The sequence below is a fragment of the Castor canadensis genome, chromosome 6, assembly GCF_047511655.1.
Source record: "Castor canadensis chromosome 6, mCasCan1.hap1v2, whole genome shotgun sequence".
Lineage (NCBI taxonomy): Eukaryota > Metazoa > Chordata > Mammalia > Rodentia > Castoridae > Castor > Castor canadensis.
In genome coordinates this window covers 41,611,047-41,628,723 of record NC_133391.1, presented here as the reverse complement: position 1 = coordinate 41,628,723, position 17,677 = coordinate 41,611,047, and the positions used below count along the sequence as shown (strand labels likewise).

General features: G+C 39.6%; 1 protein-coding gene and 1 pseudogene across 10 annotated transcripts in view; one reads left to right on the top strand and one right to left on the bottom strand.

Moving 5' to 3' along the window:
* Erc1 (ELKS/RAB6-interacting/CAST family member 1) overlaps nucleotides 1–17,677 on the bottom strand; it is a 442,275-nt gene that overhangs the window by 332,939 nt on the left and 91,659 nt on the right. The gene's annotated exons all lie outside the window — the stretch shown is intronic.
* On the top strand, nucleotides 14,092–14,430 carry LOC109683377 (small nuclear ribonucleoprotein G pseudogene; annotated as a pseudogene).

Sequence of the window (17,677 nt, the reverse complement as noted above, 5' to 3'; positions counted from 1 at the left end):
GTAAACCAGTTTCTAAATCAACCAATTCCTCTCCAAACCTCCTCCTTCCCCATGTAAACAGACTTCTTGCACTGTTTACCATACCTATCTCCTCCTATCTTCCTGAAAAACTGTCCCCATCATGGAGTTAAGCAAGCCACTCCTTGCCAATTCTGACCTCAAGGTGGTTCCAGCTCTGGGAGAGCTCATGCTTTATTCCGTGAAGGAGAGTAGAGGTTTCGTTTTGCTGAAAGCCTGCAAGTACCAATCAATGGGAGCAACCTGGAGGCACAGGTGATGGCTAATCCCTAAAGCGTGTGTCATGCCTCCAGGCTCTGCCTTCCCCTCCCTTACCTAAGATGTCAGCTTACCTTTTCTGCCTCCTTGATGGTCTCACCATGTGTCCTCTGTTTCTGTCTGCCTTCCCCTCCGTGGGCTTACTGGGACCCTGCCTCCCATGAAAAACCTGTAGTATGGTACCTTATGACTTAAGCTATTCCAACTAGTTTGCCAGGCCTCTCAGTCTAACATAACTTTAAATCAGCTGCTTTACAAAAGCGCTTGCAAAAACCTGCAGCTGCCATGCTTACACTCTAACTCCACCCCCACAAGGGGAGGAGGGAAAGCAAACAGGTGCACCTATGCACAGGATGCCGGCTTCTGGACACAGCAAAAATGCCTGCCATAGCTAAGAAAATCCATAGAGAGGACCCAGTACATCCTGGGCCGCCAGCCACACGTGGCAATGGCTGTGGCCTGCCGCCACTTCCCCTAGAATAAACACGTGCAGAGTACCTGGGAAGGGGGGAGGGGCGACAGGCTGCAGAATCAGGCCTAGGCAGTCAGGGTCACTTGTCCCAGGTGTGTGTGGAGGGAGTGGCACCTTGCACAAGTCCTGCTCCTAGCCCCACCTCACACCTCAGGGCATCAGACCCTTGTAAGTCAATTATTAGCTCAAGGTTATAGTTCCAGAAATAACTAAATAGACATTACTGTGGTCTCTAAACTTCTCATTTAGAATTTTCTATACCTTTGGCCTCAACATAATTTTTCCCTCCAAATATTAACACTAGTTGTCCCATATGGCACTGTTATTGGCCTGAAATGCCCTCTGAATGCCCTTCTCTAACTTTACAAATGATTTCTTTGTTAAAAAGGTAGCCTTTGTTAAAGAGGCTACCTGCTGTTAGCTAAAAGACAGGATCCTAACGTTTTGTTCTTTCTAGATGGGACCTGCATCTTCCAGTCTTCTGGCTGGTGGATGTTGGAAGCTTTGTACTGAGGCCTGGCCTCAGTTATGCCTTGGGTGACCAAGAGAAGTGGCCTTCACAGGGTTCCTTAAATTACAATTCCATACTCCAATTAGACCTTTTCTATGAAAGTTAAAAAAAAAAAAAGTAAACTGAGGTCCCCCATACAAATTTCTCTCATTATAAAAGCAATGGGTTCTGGCCCAGGCCACTCAGTTTGGAAATGATTATATGGCTCAAGCAGTAGAGTGCTGCTTTACAAGCAGAAAGTCCTGAGTTCAAGCCCAGTACAGCCAAAGTAAAAAAAATAATAATAATAATATTTGGGGCTGAGGAAGTAGCTCAATGGGAGAATGTCTGCCCAGCATGTGCAAAGCCCTGGGTTCAATTCCCCAGCATTACTAAAAAAAAAATTAAAAAATGGTAAAGAAGATAAGTGGCATTAATATCACTTCAGCCAGCTCATAGTAGAAAAACATAGTTTAACCTAAACCAGATCCCTCATTCTTCAAGTGAGGAAACTGAGGCCCAGAACAGTTCAGAGATTTGCTCTCTAGAGTGTCAGGTGTCAGTGTAAAATAACAACTTTACTTTACAGCAACAACCTATCAGAAAGCATACCACGGTGGACTCAGAGTCACAGGTGGGAGAGGTTCTCCTCAAAGATAAATTTCTAACAGTCAGCCCCAGATGTTCGTAAGAAATTCGTACTGTGGCTGAAGGGAAAAGTCACTGAACCAAGTAACACAGCTAGCCATGTCTGAATTTATGGCTATGTCTGTATGTCCGGGACCTTACTAACAGGAGAGAAAAAATAAGAGACACCATGGCCTCGTTGCTGCTCTCAGAGAGGGCCCTACCCGACTGGGGCCTGCATCCTGAACTTGCTACAGTGGTGGACAGGAGGGGCACTTCTGCAGAGAATGCTTAAGAGGGGACAGCCCAGGAGACAGCCCCGCCCCCAACCGGGACCCTGCCCTCTGCAAGGGTAACCACTGGAGGTCTAAGTGCCCCCATCACCAGATGGAAAGTGAGGTGCCACCTCTTATGTATTGATGGGTCCCAGCCTCCTGATCACACTCCACTTCTTGGCATCAATGTTGAGGAGCCATAATGGCAGAAAAACAAAAGGTCATTTTCCTCCTAGACAGTGGAGCCCGTTTCTCTGTTTTACCTTTTTCTCCTGGTCCCCGGTCCAATGACAAAAGTTATCATTCGGGGCAAATCTGGCTAGTCCCTAGAGTGCCAGTTTACCTGGCCTCTGGCCTGCTCTTGGGGAGACCTCCTCTTCTGTCACTCTTTCCTCATAGTACCTGAACCTCCAGTGTCCCTGCTTGGACAGGATTTACTAGCTCAACTAAAAGCTCAAATTCTCCTCCCCCCAGGCAGCTATCTCTGCTGCCCCCTCCTTCAGGAACAAAGAAGATTCCACAGTGTGGACTGATGAGATGAGTTTAGGGTGAGCCAGGACGGCCCTCCCTATTCAAATAAAACTCAAAAATCCCTCAGTTTCCACACCTAAAACAATATCCCCTGAAGCCTGAGGGATGATGAGGCCTCATGCCTATTCCTAAAAACAATAAGGGCTATAATAAATATTAAAATTCTTATAAAGGTTAATTTTTAAATACAATTTACAAAGTAAACAACTGGAAAGGCTATAGATAGGTAATAAATGTATTTTTTGAGAAGTTAAAGGAAAAAGGAATGGCTTTTGGATGAGAAGGGATTTTGTAAAGAAGGATTTTTCCTAAAGATTGTTTCAAATAGGAAGGATAAGGACAAACCATCAAAGGATTTATTATGTTATATAAAGGTCTGAGTAAGTTTTAAAGGTGTATAAAAAAAAAGTTTCGGTGTGTGATAAAGTTAAAGTTGAATATAATCTAAGAGTTGCCTAAAAGATTTTTAGGGTCATGTCAAACTAAAGTCAAATCCTCTGTCTATGAAATAACAAGGTTATCTTAACATTGTTCTGCTCTGAGTAACATCTACAAAAAACCATTACAGAGAAAGATTTTATCAAAGAAATTATTTGCGTTTTCTGCTGATCTTGTCAAGCTTTAAGTATACTAAATCAGAGTTCATTTACATATTTGCTTATGTGTCTTAAATGACCACCTTGTAACAGTGTTATGTTATACTTTATCTAAATATGGTACAAACATTTAAAAGGTTGCAAGTGTCAATTTATATAGAATAATGAGCTAAAGCTCTCTTTAAATCCTGACAGTCCCTGCCTCCCACAGGTCACCTACCTAGGTGTGGCCTTAAAGGGACAGACTCACTCCCTGAGTCATAAATGCATCAACCCAATCTTCTGTTTCCCAACCCCCATACCATAAGACAGCTTACAACTTTCCTGGCAGTTATAGGATTTTGCAGAATTTAGATCCCTAGGTAGGTAGTTCTTGAACAGACACTTTTTTATGCTCCTCCTAATATTCTGTTTTGGGTCTTAGGTAATGTATGGCCACCCATTTCTCTTAGAAAACTTGACTCCAACAGACTCTGCTCCTCTGGCTGACTACCTGCCTTCTCAGGGAACTTCTCAGAGAGCATGCAAACCAGATCCTGTCCCACCCTATAACAATTTCTGTTAAACCAGGGCATCTTGTTCTCCAAAAAGGATATTCTACCCTCTCCATTGGGACTCTGATGGACCAGCCCTCATCTGGTCATTCTCATGACACCCACTGCTGTCAAGCTCAATGGGTTCCCCCAATGGCTATACCTCTCAAGAAACAATTAGAAAAATGGAGAAGGGAATTGGAGGACTCTTGAAATTGTCTAGGGAAGAACATTTCACAGTGGTTCTCCTGGCCAATGCCCATCCTAATGCCTGTGTTCTTGCTCTCCTATTCTTAAGCTTCCTCCCTTGAATCATACTACACGTCTGCTATTGCTAATCAAAAATTTAACCAGTTGTACCTCCAGGGGTACCAATCTCTCCGAAACACCAGAATAGTTGGCTGATACCTGCCATTCACGGCTCAGAGGATTGGCTCGAGGCCATTTACGACCTGTGGCTACAAGGGACCTTCATCAACTTCAGGGAGGAGGAAATTTTCACCTTTGGAGCCTGGGTGTATGCCATTATGAGACTCACTACCCCAATGCCATTTGCCAACTAACCTTCCCTTCCCCTACGCCGCCCCTTGCCAGTGCAAAGAAGCCAGAGCGAACACAATGCCCCCCTTCCTTAACAAACAAAAAAGGGAGGAATGTTGGCAATGGGGGGGAAGCCTTCGGTCTGGTTCCTAATCTTTCTTTTCCACACATGGCGTGGTCTTTATTCAGCAGTACCTTACACCCAGATTTTTCCTACAATCTGTCCTTTCAATTTATAAAGGTCTTTGAAACAAAGCCCAGTGCACACTTCCATCGCCCACCACTGCTTTTTCTGCAGTGCCTTTCCCTCACCTTCAATAAACTTTATTACACTTGGGCGTCTTGCCTGAATTCCTCTCTTGCAGGATGCAACAACCTGAAATCTGACCAGAGACTTCCCATCTGGTAACATTATCACACTTCCCTCAGTCACTATGCTTCAGCTACACTGGACTCCTTGCTGCTCCCCAAATGCACTGGGTGGCTCTAGTTCACTTATGGCAGGAAGGCAGGGAGGGGGAAGGGAGATAATGAGGGCAACAGTGAAACAAGCAAACAAAAAAAATGATTTGAGGAATGTCACATGGGGTGAGACCAGAGAAGGGTCACCTCACCCCAGAGGTTAAAATGGGCACTGAAACAGTATGTGACCATGTATGGGACAAGCTGTACCCCCTATTTCTGTAACCTGCTCTAAATGGTATATAAGGAAAGCCCCCTTTATTCATCCACTGAGTTGCCGCCAACCTACTTAATAACAATCTTCCTGAACACTTTGGTGCCCAGTCTCTCTGCCTGAGCTGTCCTACAACACCCTAAGACCTTTGCACAGGCTGCTTGAACTCGTTTTCCCCAGCTGCTATAGGAAGACTTCACCTTCTTCTGGTATTGGCTCAAATGTCTCTTCTATATTATTAGTTTTTTAGCTGTGATGATGCCATTGTGGTTAGGCAAGAAAATGTCTTTTAGAGATGTATACTGAAGTCTGCAGGGGTAAAATGACATCATGCCAGGAAAGTGCTTTAAAATCTCCGATGAAGAAGAAAAAAGGATACACTAAGGAAGTGTGGGGAACTTTTATAAGTGGTTTTGAGTGATAAGTATATAGAAAACCTATTCAACAGTCTTAACTTTTTTCTTTTTAACCTGAATAATTGTGTACATTCATTACACTGTTCTTTCATAGTAAATTAACCTTCAATTTTCTCAATGTCATCTACCCTGCTTTAAAATTTAAGACTGACCAAAAAGGATACATTGGTCCCTTTGTCTTCACTTTGCTCTACTTTTTCATTTTCCAGTAGCACTTATCCTAATGTATTATGACTGATCTATTACATGTACTGTTTTTCTGTTTCCCTCATTAAAAATGTAAGTTTCACAAGGGGCTTTGTTTCATTCACTCACTGATGGCTCTAAAGTGCTTGAACACAAGTTGGTAAGGGATATTAAAGGAATCGGTAATGATGAAGGGCCACTAAACTTTCAAGAATTAGATACAAATGTTATCTTTCAACCCCTTCCAACTCTTGTACTGAATTATTTGCACTTCCTCTCATTTCTCATACTGCATGCTATATAGCCCTCCTTCAGTACATTACATTTGGAATGATTTTCTTCTCCAACATATCAGAATACAAACTCTTTAACGGGTAGCAACTGTCTGTGTATTCCTCAGACGCTATCAGACATGTAAGCAATCATTACAAATCATTTTTCTTCCACATCCATTATTCTTTTTTTAGATGAAGGAATGGATGAATGCTCAGCCAGTTTTCATCCTCACCTATCTAACTGAACCACTCTCTAAAATAGCAAAGGACTGCCTTGCTTGTAAAACCAGACTGGAGTCCATCCTGAACTCCATCAAGTAATCAACTTTTTGTTTTTTTAAATCATTGAAAGAGTTAAAGGAGGAAACATCTTTAAAATTTCCAACTGACTCCCATTAAAGAAGCTTTAAATACTATCATCTGCCCCTTCCATTTCCTACCCCCAGACAGGCATTTTCTAGGCTTCTTTCCTTGGAGCACTTTTTGGTTCCATGACCTAGTCCAAGGCCTTCACTAGGGTAAAGAAAGGGTAACTTCAAATGAATTAGAAAAGAGCAGTCCCTCTAGGGTAATGCAAGCACCCCATAATGCAGGGGTGCTGAATTTTAGGTCCCACTTGCTCCATCAGCAGAAAGCTCTCGTTTGATGAACAAACTGTACACACAGCTACCTAATGTAGCCCTTGCCCAATTCCACAATATCAACACAGCAAAACACACTGCTGGGCCTGTGCCATGCAGCAACAGTGGCACTGTCTTCACTAAACTAATATAGGAGCCTTATGTACTCAAGGCACTGTTTTTGGCTATGTGTCTAGTGAGCCCAGTGTTTTACTCCATTGAGGGGTTCTGGAACCTACGTATTTATCCCACTTATACATCCAAGAACTACTCTAAGGTCTGTGATAATAACTAATTTGATTCCTTTTATCATGGAACTTTTAGTCTAATAGGAAAAACAGATTTTTAATCCCCACTCTCTTCTGTAGACTTCCAAAGCATGACACCCTAAGCTCTCCTTCCTGTCTTACTGGTTTCTGTTCCATTGGAAGTAACCCCAGGCATCAGTCCTTTGTCGTCTTCTCTCCTTCATCTTCACTCACTCCCTCAGTGTTCTCACCCAGTCTTAGAACTTTCAGTACCATCCAATTTTCACCATCTGATGGAAAATACACTTGTACAAACCACAGGTAGCATCTCTATGTGTGTAATCTAGTGCATCTCATACTGTTAACACTGTTACTATGTCCCAAACTAAAATCCTGAAATTATAGGGGTTGGTGCTGTGGCTCGAGATGGTAATCCTAGCTACTTGGGAGGTGGAGATGGGAAGATTACAGTTCGAGTCCAATATGGGCAAAGAGTTAGTGAGAACTCCCGTCTTAACCAATAAGAACTTGGGCATGGTGGGGCGTGCATGCAATCCCGTGAGCCCAAATGATCACCTTGTTTACAGTACGATGAAGATTCAGTGTGGACAAATGAGGCTGATGAGTTTGTTTTAATACGGATGAGAGGTTATTATGGTCTGAACTAATGTGTTAAGTATTGGAATGGAAGAAAACAGTACAAGACTATAATCCTTGAAAGATGGCCCAGGCTTGCTGTCCAAGATGTGATGCAGGAAGAGGAAGCTCAAACACAGAACAGCAGTTTTGCACAGTACAAAAGACAAATCAATGAGTAATACTTCTAAGGGCAGTGGGAATTTACAAAGCAGAACAACGGAAAAGAAAGTTCACCAGAAAAGCAACAATATCTAATGTGACATGGGTTCTCTTGAATCTTTGGCTAATGCTAAGCTGTACATGCACAGGGCAAGACTCCAAATAACTGCTTCAGGGAGTTATGAGTGTCTTCCCATCATTAAACTGCACTGACATCCCAGTGGCTCAAACAAACACTGGAGCATCTCCTTTCACTCCTCTCAATCTGCCCTTCTCGATTCCAAGGCAGGTCCTAATTGGTCCATCTCCAAAATACTTCCTGGATCCAACCACTTCTAGTTGAGTTGAAGCCTAAATAACTGTAACAGACTACTTAAGTTTCCTTCCATTTCCTTTGTCCATTCTCAAGAGAACACTGAGGTGATTTTGACAGAACATCACCAATCATGACACTAACCTGTTTCAAATTCTTCAATGAATTCTCCACTATACTTCTCACTCTCTGTAAGACCAGCACAATCTGACCATAATAGGAGTTATGACTACCTAAACTCTAATGGGACTGAAAAAAATTCAGGTTCCAAATAGCCAAAGTGGACAGAAAACCAAAGGCATTTAACAGAAAAGTCAAGCCTTAGGAGTAGAGCTGATTTAGCCCCAGAGGGAAGACTATTCTAAAACCAGCCCGAACACAATTAAAAAGCAATTGAAAGGATCACTACTAAATTAATCTGTAAATAAATTAACACTTGTAAGCCAAAACAACCCCATCTCCAAAATAACTATAGAGTAAAATGGACTGGAGGTATGACTCCAGTAGTCGAGCACCTGTTTTGCAAGTGCAAAACCCCTGAGTTCAAACTCCAGTCCCACTAAATAAATAAATAAATAAATAACATGGGAGGGAGGGAGGAAGGAAGAAAATTTAAAGCACATTTTGGAAAAACTAAGCCAAATACTTTGGATTGTACTTAGGAATTATATTAACTTAATATACAGCTTAACATTGTAATGTTAGTGATATACATATGGCAAATAAAATGAAAAGCAAAATCATGCTTGCCACAAAAGCCAGAATCATGGTTACTTTTAGAGGGAAAGGAGAGAGTTCTAACTGGGATAGTGTACCTGGATAGCTCCAGGGTAGCTGTTAAAAGCTCTTTCTAGACCTGGGTGGTAGGTTTATAAGGGTGCTCAATTTATAATTAAGCTACTTGTCTATTTGCACTATTTTTTTTCTGAAATGCTGGCGACAGAACCCAGAGCTTCACGCATCCTAGGCAAGCATTCTACCTTTGAGCCATATCCCCAACTCTGTTTTAAACTATATTCTCTACACTCATTCTATATTGTATTTTTTTAAGTTTTTGAATACATGTTTTCTTCCATTCCAATACCTAACACATTAGTTCAGACCATAATAACCTCTCATCCGTATTAAAACAAACTCATCAGCCTATTTGTCCACACTGAATCTTCATCGTACTGTAAACAAGGTGATCATTTGGGCTCATGGGATTGCATGCACGTGCCACCATGTCCAAGTTCTTATTGGTTCAGATGGGAGTTCTCACTAACTTTTTGCCCATATTGGACTCGAACTGTAATCTTCCCATCTCCACCTCCCAAGTAGCTAGGATTACCATCTTGAGCCACAGCACCAACCCCTATAATTTCATTTTTAAACCCTAACAAGCATGCAAACAAAATATAAAGAAAATAGAAACTACCTGAATTTTAAAAATTCTTCTCTACCTATAATAAGGAACTAATATGCACTCTAAACCACTCACAGGCATAAAGCTTTCCTATTGACACAGCTGAAAACCTATCACTCACAGCAAATTTCTATTCAGAGGACTGCACATTGAAGCTCATTAAGAACACATCTTGCAGTGAATGAGATGACACATCATGCCTCTGCCTCATGCACTGTTAACAATGGGGGAGAGACTAGAAAGAGAAGTGAATGTACTATTTAAACAAGTGTAACAATATTCTATACTATCACTTCATTTCACTCCTATTGGCCTAAAAAATCTTCATTTGAAAAAATTAGCTGTGCATGCTGGTGCAAGCCTATGCACTCAGGAGGCTGAGGCAGGAGACTCAGAAGTTCAAGGTCAGCCTGGGCTGCACAGCAAGACCCTATCTCAAAATAAAGAAAAGAAAAAAGTTTGAAAAAAGAAAAATCAGGGTTTTGTCATACTGCCAACATATTTTCTACTGCAGGCAGCAGAAAACGTGTCCATTTTTTCTCACTAATTTATTACAGAATAATCTAGAGTTAGAAAACAAGTTAGAAACAAAATTTTATGTTTCTCCTTTTCTTCAGTAGTCTTTTTAAAAATAAGCCAATTTTTACTTAAACATCTGAGAGAGAAGAGCATTTGCAGCTGAAAAGTAGCTCTTAGGTCTGATATTTCTTTTTTCAAGTTTCAGATTTTAGCTTTCAGCACCCTTGTGTAAGGAAAAAACTGCAAATGTCTGTAAAGTCCCTTCACAGATCAAATTCTCCACACAAGGTTGGATGCCAGTGGCTCACGCCTGTAATCCTAGCTACTCAGGAGGCAGTGATCAGGAGGATCACAGTTTGAAGCCCGCCCGGGCAAATAGTTCCATGAGACCCCATCTCAAAAAACCCTTCACAAAAATAGTCCTGAAAAAATCTGCTAAAATTCATCCTCTTACTGGATTGGGGATTTAAGTTTATCAATTTTTCCATTTTAAAAATCATTGTCTGACTCTTTTGTTTGAGGGATTGCCTATGTAATGAATGATTCCTAATTAATGATAAAATGTGCTATAAGGGATTGTATGAAATACAAAAAAAAAAAACAAAACATAAAAAAACCCTTCACAAAAATAGAGCGGTGGAGGCCCTGAGTTCAAGCCCCACTACCGCAAAAAAAAAAAAAAAAAAAAAATCTCCACACAAGTCGTGGGTTTGCTGTACTCACAATAGAGGAGACAGAAACAAGGAAGGGAGAAATAGGGGGAAAGAATCCTAATTCGGTCAACGAGGAGCAACATAGTATCATTTACCATCTTTTTATGCTGAGAAAAATTATCTTCTTACCAAAATAGAAAGTAGGAACAAATGATACAACAAAAAGAGGCTGAATAAATAATGAGGTATACAACTGTTTTCATTTTCTGAAATCACTACAAAAGATCAAACTAACCTAGGAACTCTTTTTTTTAATTACTCCAATCCATTTTTGTCTACTTGTCTCATTATCTGTACCTATTTTTTTCTCGAATCTCCTATGCTTATACTTTCAAACTGCCAATAATACCAACAAACACTCCTTAGATGTGCCAGTTAGTCAGAATTCCTAGACTAGAATTTACTTAAACATTAGCACTTTTTACTTTAAACATTTTTGCAAACACTAACAAGATAGCAGTTATATTTATAAGGGCTGTTGATTAAAATATTATAGGAACAAAAAACTAGCCAAATATAATAATGCTTTAAACTAAATTTGTTCTTTATTCATCACAAGGGCATCTGTCTACATTTTTTAAAATAATAATACATACAGGATTGAAATACATCATTGAATTGCCTACGGACAATGCTTAGTATGCATATAGATCTAAGATCAAAAAATTCCATGCCCAATTTAGGATTCTGCCAACAGACCGACACAAAGTTTGGGTCTCAAGCTTTAGTGTATAACAGAATCAACTGCAAAGCTTGTCAAAACTCCATCTGCCCAAATTATAAACACTAAATTTAGCCTGTAATCCAGCATTTGTCCAACAGATGTCCTCACTCATCTATCAAAGGAAAGGTGCTACAGCAAAACAATAGGAAACCTAACAATGTAACCAGTACAGACAGAAAAAAAATGCTTAATTGAAATATTAGTTTTTCTTCTTTGGTTTTTTTGGGGGAATTTTTTTCCTCCACCTACAGGATCACATTCATAAACAAAACAGGAAACAATTGAGTAATACTACAACTGTTACTAGATACAAATGTAATTTAAATGTTTTACCAAATCTAAGATGTCATTGACTGTAAGATACACCATTGTTATAAGTCCTGGGAAGAAATGGAAAGAAATGACTTTCAATAAATCCTGACACAAAGCTTTTTCAATAAGATTTTTAATTTAATATCCACTGTAAGAGTTCCTTTTTAAAACTTATTTAAACATGGTTAAATCACATATTATTATGAACTGTGTTTTAACTTTCTCTACATTCAGTAGTTTTGTTTCAGTGCTGACTCTCAGAATGTTTCTGAAGATACTGAAGTCAATGTGACACATACTAACAATGCTCACACCTCCACTGGAGTGGTGGCAACACAGACAACCACAACTCTGAAAATGTAGGCCAATATTCCAGGGCTGCTGCTTTGCTGACAGTGACTGTAAAATATTCCAAGTGTAAGAATTAACCCAATTTCAAGTTGTTAAAGTGATGAAAATTTGTGAGTTTTAGAACTTTTTTAAATGAAAGCAATTCCATAAATATTAAAATCTATGGATATCCTGGTTTGCCAACATATAATTCTTTTATCCTCTGTTGATGCACTAGTGATATAATATCATTTTCACAAGTCACATCAACAGCATTTCAAGCCAATACTTGTAGGTAAGGAAGTTAAGTTCCTTACTAGACTTTCTAGTTCACTCCTGACTCTCCACCTCCATTTAGTCTTAACACAAAAGAATATTTGAAAGCTACATCAGCTCATATAATTCTCCTGAATGGTTTTCTTCTGCACTTCCAATAAAACTGTTGCATTATCTGCAAGAATCATGAAGGCAGGAACTCTGTCTCCTCTGAGGGCATGGATTTTTGTTTTGCTCACTGCTCTATCTTCAGTGCTTTGCACATGGCTTGTGTCCAACCTGTATCTGATCAGTGGAGGGAATGAATGAATCTGCCTCTGGCTACCTCTCCAACTTCTCATCTCATCATGCCTTCCCTTGCACAGCATGCTCTTGCCCTCAAGCCTCTCTTCTGTTCCCTCAAAAATCCTTCCTACCAGGTCTTTGAAACTGTTTACTCTCTTCATGAAACAATTTTACCCAAATGCTCCCCAAGGCTGCCTTTTTCTACCTTTTCAGATCACCACTTTAAGGGCACCACCTTCAATATACTTACCCTGCTTAAAAAATCTCCTTTCCAGGGCTGGATGTGTAGCTCAAGTGGTAGAGCAAGCTCAAAACCCTGAGTCTGAACCCTGGTACAGCAAAAAAAATATCCCTTTCTCCAATATAATTAGCACTCTACCCAACTCCTTTACTTCATCTCATAATTATGCCTGACTGTCTCCCACCAGAATTTTGAGTACTAGGAGGACACAGACCATGTGTCCTGATAGGAGCCCAGTGCTTACATCAAGATCAAATATATATTTCAAGCTTAATAAATAACTGTTGAATAAGTGAGAAAGGGCAAGAAAGAGTAGTAAATGTCTCTGCCATCTTATTACTTTAGAAATTTTTTTCCCATTGGTACTGAGGACTGAATCCATGGCCTTGATCATGCTAGGCAAGCACCCTAAGTCGGAGCTACAGCCCCAGCAGCCCTGTTTTGTCTTGTTTTTGCAGTACTGGGGTTTGAACTCAGGGCCTACACTACCAGCTCTTTTTTCGTGTGAGTGATGGATTTTTTTGAAAAAAGGTGTCACAAACTATTTACCCAGGCTGGCTTTGAACTGCAATTCTCCTGATTCTGCCTCCTGAGTAACTAGCATTATAGGCATGAGCCATTAGTGCCCAGCTTCAGCAGCCCTGTTTTTTGTTTTTTGGTTTTTTTTTTCTTTTTAGTTATTTTTTTTAAGTCAGGATCTTCTATGTTGCCCAGGCTAGCCTCAAAAACCCTGGGCTCCAAAACACACAGTGAAGAAAAGACAGTCTCTTCAACAAATGTTGCTGAGAAACTGAATGCAAAAAACTGAAATTAGATCCATGTCTTTCACCCTGTACAATTATCAACTCAAAGTGGATTAAGGATCTGAATATAAGACGTGAAACTTTGAAGCTAGTGCAGGAAAGAACAGGGAATACACTGGAATAGGCAAAGGCAGTAACTTCCTAAATAGAACGCAAATGGCTCAGCAACTAAAAGAAAGGATTGACATATGGGACTATGAGAAACTAAAAAGCTTCTACACAACAAAAGAAATCGTCACCAGATCGAAGAGGGAACCCAAAGAATGGGAGAAATCTTTGCCAGTTATGCATCTGACAAGGGATTAATAACCAGAACATACAGGGAGCTCAAAAAACTAACCTTCCAAAAAAAATCAATGACCCAATGAAGAAATAGACAAATGAACTGAAAAGAACTTTTTCAAAGGAAGAAGTCCAAATGGCCAAAAAACACATTAAGAAATGTTCAACACCCCTGGCCATAAAGGAAATGCAAATCAAAACCACGTTAAGATTCATCTTACTCCTGTTAGTATAGTTATCATCAAGAATACAAACAACAACAAAAGTTGGCGAGGATGTGGGGAAAAAGGAATCTTCATACACTATTGGTAGGTATGTAAATTAGTATAACCACTATGGAAAACAATATGGAGGCTCCTCAAAAAACTAAAAATAGGGGAGCATGAGGGAGGCTACAAGTTCCATTTCAAAGCATCAGTGAGCCCACCGAGTAGACACCATGAGTAAAGTACACCCTCTCAAGCTAAAAAAAAAAAATTTATGGACAAGAAGCTGTCACTGAAATTAAATGGTGGCAGACATGTCCAAGGAATGCTGTAGTGATTTGATCTCTTTATGAATGTGTGATAGATGAATGTGTGGAGATGGCAACTAGTGGGCAACAGAACAATATTGGAATGGTGGTAATACGAGGAAATAGCATCATCATGTTAGAAGCTTTGGAATGAGTTAAATGATGATAGTTCAGCAGAGAAATCCATGTCCCCTCTCCAAAGGGCCTATTTTACTATGAAGTAAAAATTGGGTCGTGTACACTTTCACATTAACCTTTTTGTTAAATAAACTTTTGTAACAGTCAAAAAAAAAACCCTAAAAATAGATCTAGCAATACCACTCCTAGGGATACACTAGAAGGAATATAAGTCAGGCTACAATAAAGACACTTGCACATCCAAGTTTCCTGCAGCATTATTCACAATAGCCAAGCTATGGAAACAGCCAAGATGCCCCACTACTGATGAATGGATTAAGAAATGTGGTATTTCTATACAATGGAACTTTATTCAGCTATAAAGAAAAATAAAATTTTGTCATTTGCAGGTAAATGGATGGAACTGGAGAACATCATCTTAAGTGAAGTTAGGCCAGGTTCAGAAAGCCAAAGGCAGCGTTTTCTCTCATATGTGAAACATAGGCCCAATACAAATACAAGCAATATTACAAAAAACAGGTCACACTAAGGGGAGTCACTAATGGGAGGGGGAAGGTAAAAGAAGGAAGTGAAGATGAGTAAGGATGATGTACTTTCTATACAAGAATGAACATAGAATTTTTAAACCTGCTGAAATCACCGTGAGGGAATGAACCAATTCAGGTTATAATACATATATACATGAAAATGTCACAATGGAACTCCCTGTGTAGCTTTCTTAAAACAACAACAAAAAAAGTCTTTTTTTCAAAAATGGAGAACAGGAAGGTAAAACAGGTCTTCTCTGGGGTTGGTATCAGTGGGACAGGGGAGGATATAAGGAAAGGATAAAGAAAGGTGAATATGGAGGAAATATTACATACTCACGTATAAAAATGGAAAAATGAGACCTGTTGAAACTATTCCAGGAATGGGGAAGGGGGATAAAGGAGAATGATGGAAGGAGTAAATTCAATTATGATATATTGTAAGAATTTTTGTAAATGTCTCAATGTACCCCCAGTACAACAATATGATAATTACAAAAAAAGAAAAAAAGAAAAAAAAAACCTGGGCTTAGATGATCCTCCCAAGTACCTAGAATTACAGATACACCCCACTGCCTTCATTAGCTTTTGGGGAAGGAGGGCGCAGGGAGGGGAAGAGGAAGGAGAGAGAGACACAGACAGAGACAGAGAATTGTGTATTATCCTTCTTTTTATAAACTCCAGGTTTAAATATCTTTGCCAACATTTCAACTTATTTGACTAACATTTATTAATAAATATTGTATATTTGCTAGACACTAGCAATATACAAATAAAACATGTCCCCTGAAAATTCCTGTTGAAATCCTAAATCCCCAACATGAGGTAGCAATAGGTGGGACCTTTGGGTAATTATCAGGTTTTGAGGGTAATCCCATTCTCTGGCTCTTACAAAAGGGTTCCCAGAGAGCTCTCTCTCCCTTTCCTACCATATGAAGATACAGCAAGAACATGGCTATCTATGAACCAAGAAGTAGGTCTTTACTAGGCTCTGGTACCCTGATCTTGAACTCCCCAGCCTCCAGAACTACAGAAACAAATGTTTGTTGTATAAATTGCCCAATCTATTTTTGTTACAGCAGCTCAAACAGACTAAGACTGAAAATATATATCCTTGATGCAAAATATTAAGTGAACAATGAGGAAACATACATGCAAGTATACTATAATATGATTGGTGCTATCTACACATACAGACAAAACTATACAAGGTAAACCATAGTAGGATTGATATTTGAGCTAAGTCTTAAAGATGAGTAGGAGAAGCAGAGAGGGGAATAAGTACTCTAAATATTTTTTTTCTGAAAGCAGCATTTCCACTTGCCCTCAAATAGTTTTAAGTATGACTATGTTTCCTTTCCAATAATGCTATGTTGCTAATGAAAGCCTTGAATTGTGCGCATGCATGCACACACACGCATACACACACAATGTGTATGTTAAGACTAGATATCGTTACAGCTTCTTGATTTTTGAAAATCAGCCTTAAATTCTTTTAGGGTTTTTCCCTCTACTTTATCAAGTTCACCTTATTTCTGATTGTTCTCTGCCAGAATAATACTACGGCTTTCCACAATCCTTAGCTATGCAGCATTCATTAATTCCACGCTGGAATTGTCATAGGTCGAAGTATTCAAAAGCAGCAGCAAAATTTAACATTTACAGCTCATCATAACGTTGGTATGGTTTCCATGGTGCATGCTCTTTGAGATTATTAGAACTTCTCCAACAGTGATACATGGCTAGGCTCTGGGATACTTATTAAAATAAAGTCTTTTGCTGGGTACCAGTGACTCACGTTTGTAATCCTAGTTACTCAGGAGGCAGAGATCAGGAGGATCACAATTCAAAGCCAGCCCTGGGCAAACAGTTCTCAAGACCCTATCTCAAAAAAAGCCATCACAAAAAAGGGCTGGCGGAGTGGCTCCAGCAAGTAAGAGCACCTGCCTAGCAAACATGAGGCCAAGTTTAAACCCCGGTGCCACCAAAAAAAAAAAAAAAAAAACGGAATAAACTCTTTAAACTGAAAGAAAGTCAGGATGCGCCTGTAATATGACATTTGACAGAAAATTTTTCAAACAGTACATACTGGTAATTTGAAGAATGTGATGCGTACACAACTGAGATTAATCATACGAATGGCAGTATATACTGCTAGGAGGATAAACTGGTCCAACCACTCCTAGAGGGGTTATTTAAGTTTTAAAAATACACACAGCCTTTGAGCAAATTCCTTTCTAGGAATTTATTGCAAAGTAAAAAACTTAATATACATGCGTATATGATCAAGGATATTCAGTGCAGCATAGTTTTATAATACTAAAATAGGTTAACAGTGATTTACATTTTCAACAGTAAGAGATGTTCAAATACATGACAGGGGATATCATAAGGTCATTTAAAATCATCAAAATCTGGGGGTATGGGGCTGGGGGAGATACGGTTCAAGTGGTAAAGCGCTTGTCTAGCAAGCATCATGCCCTGAATTCAGACCCCAGTACTGTTCCCCTCCAAAAAAAAAATCTGTAAGTACTGACAAAGAAAGGTAGCCAAGGCAAATTATGAAGTAAGAAAAGTAGGTGACAGGGCTGGGGATGTAGCTCAGTGGTAGAGCACTTGCCAAGCATGTATAAGTACCTGGGTTCAATTCCCAGCTACAGAGAGAGAGAAAATAGTTGTACTATCTTAACACTAGTCACTAGCTACCAAAATACACTTAAATTTAAATTAAATGAA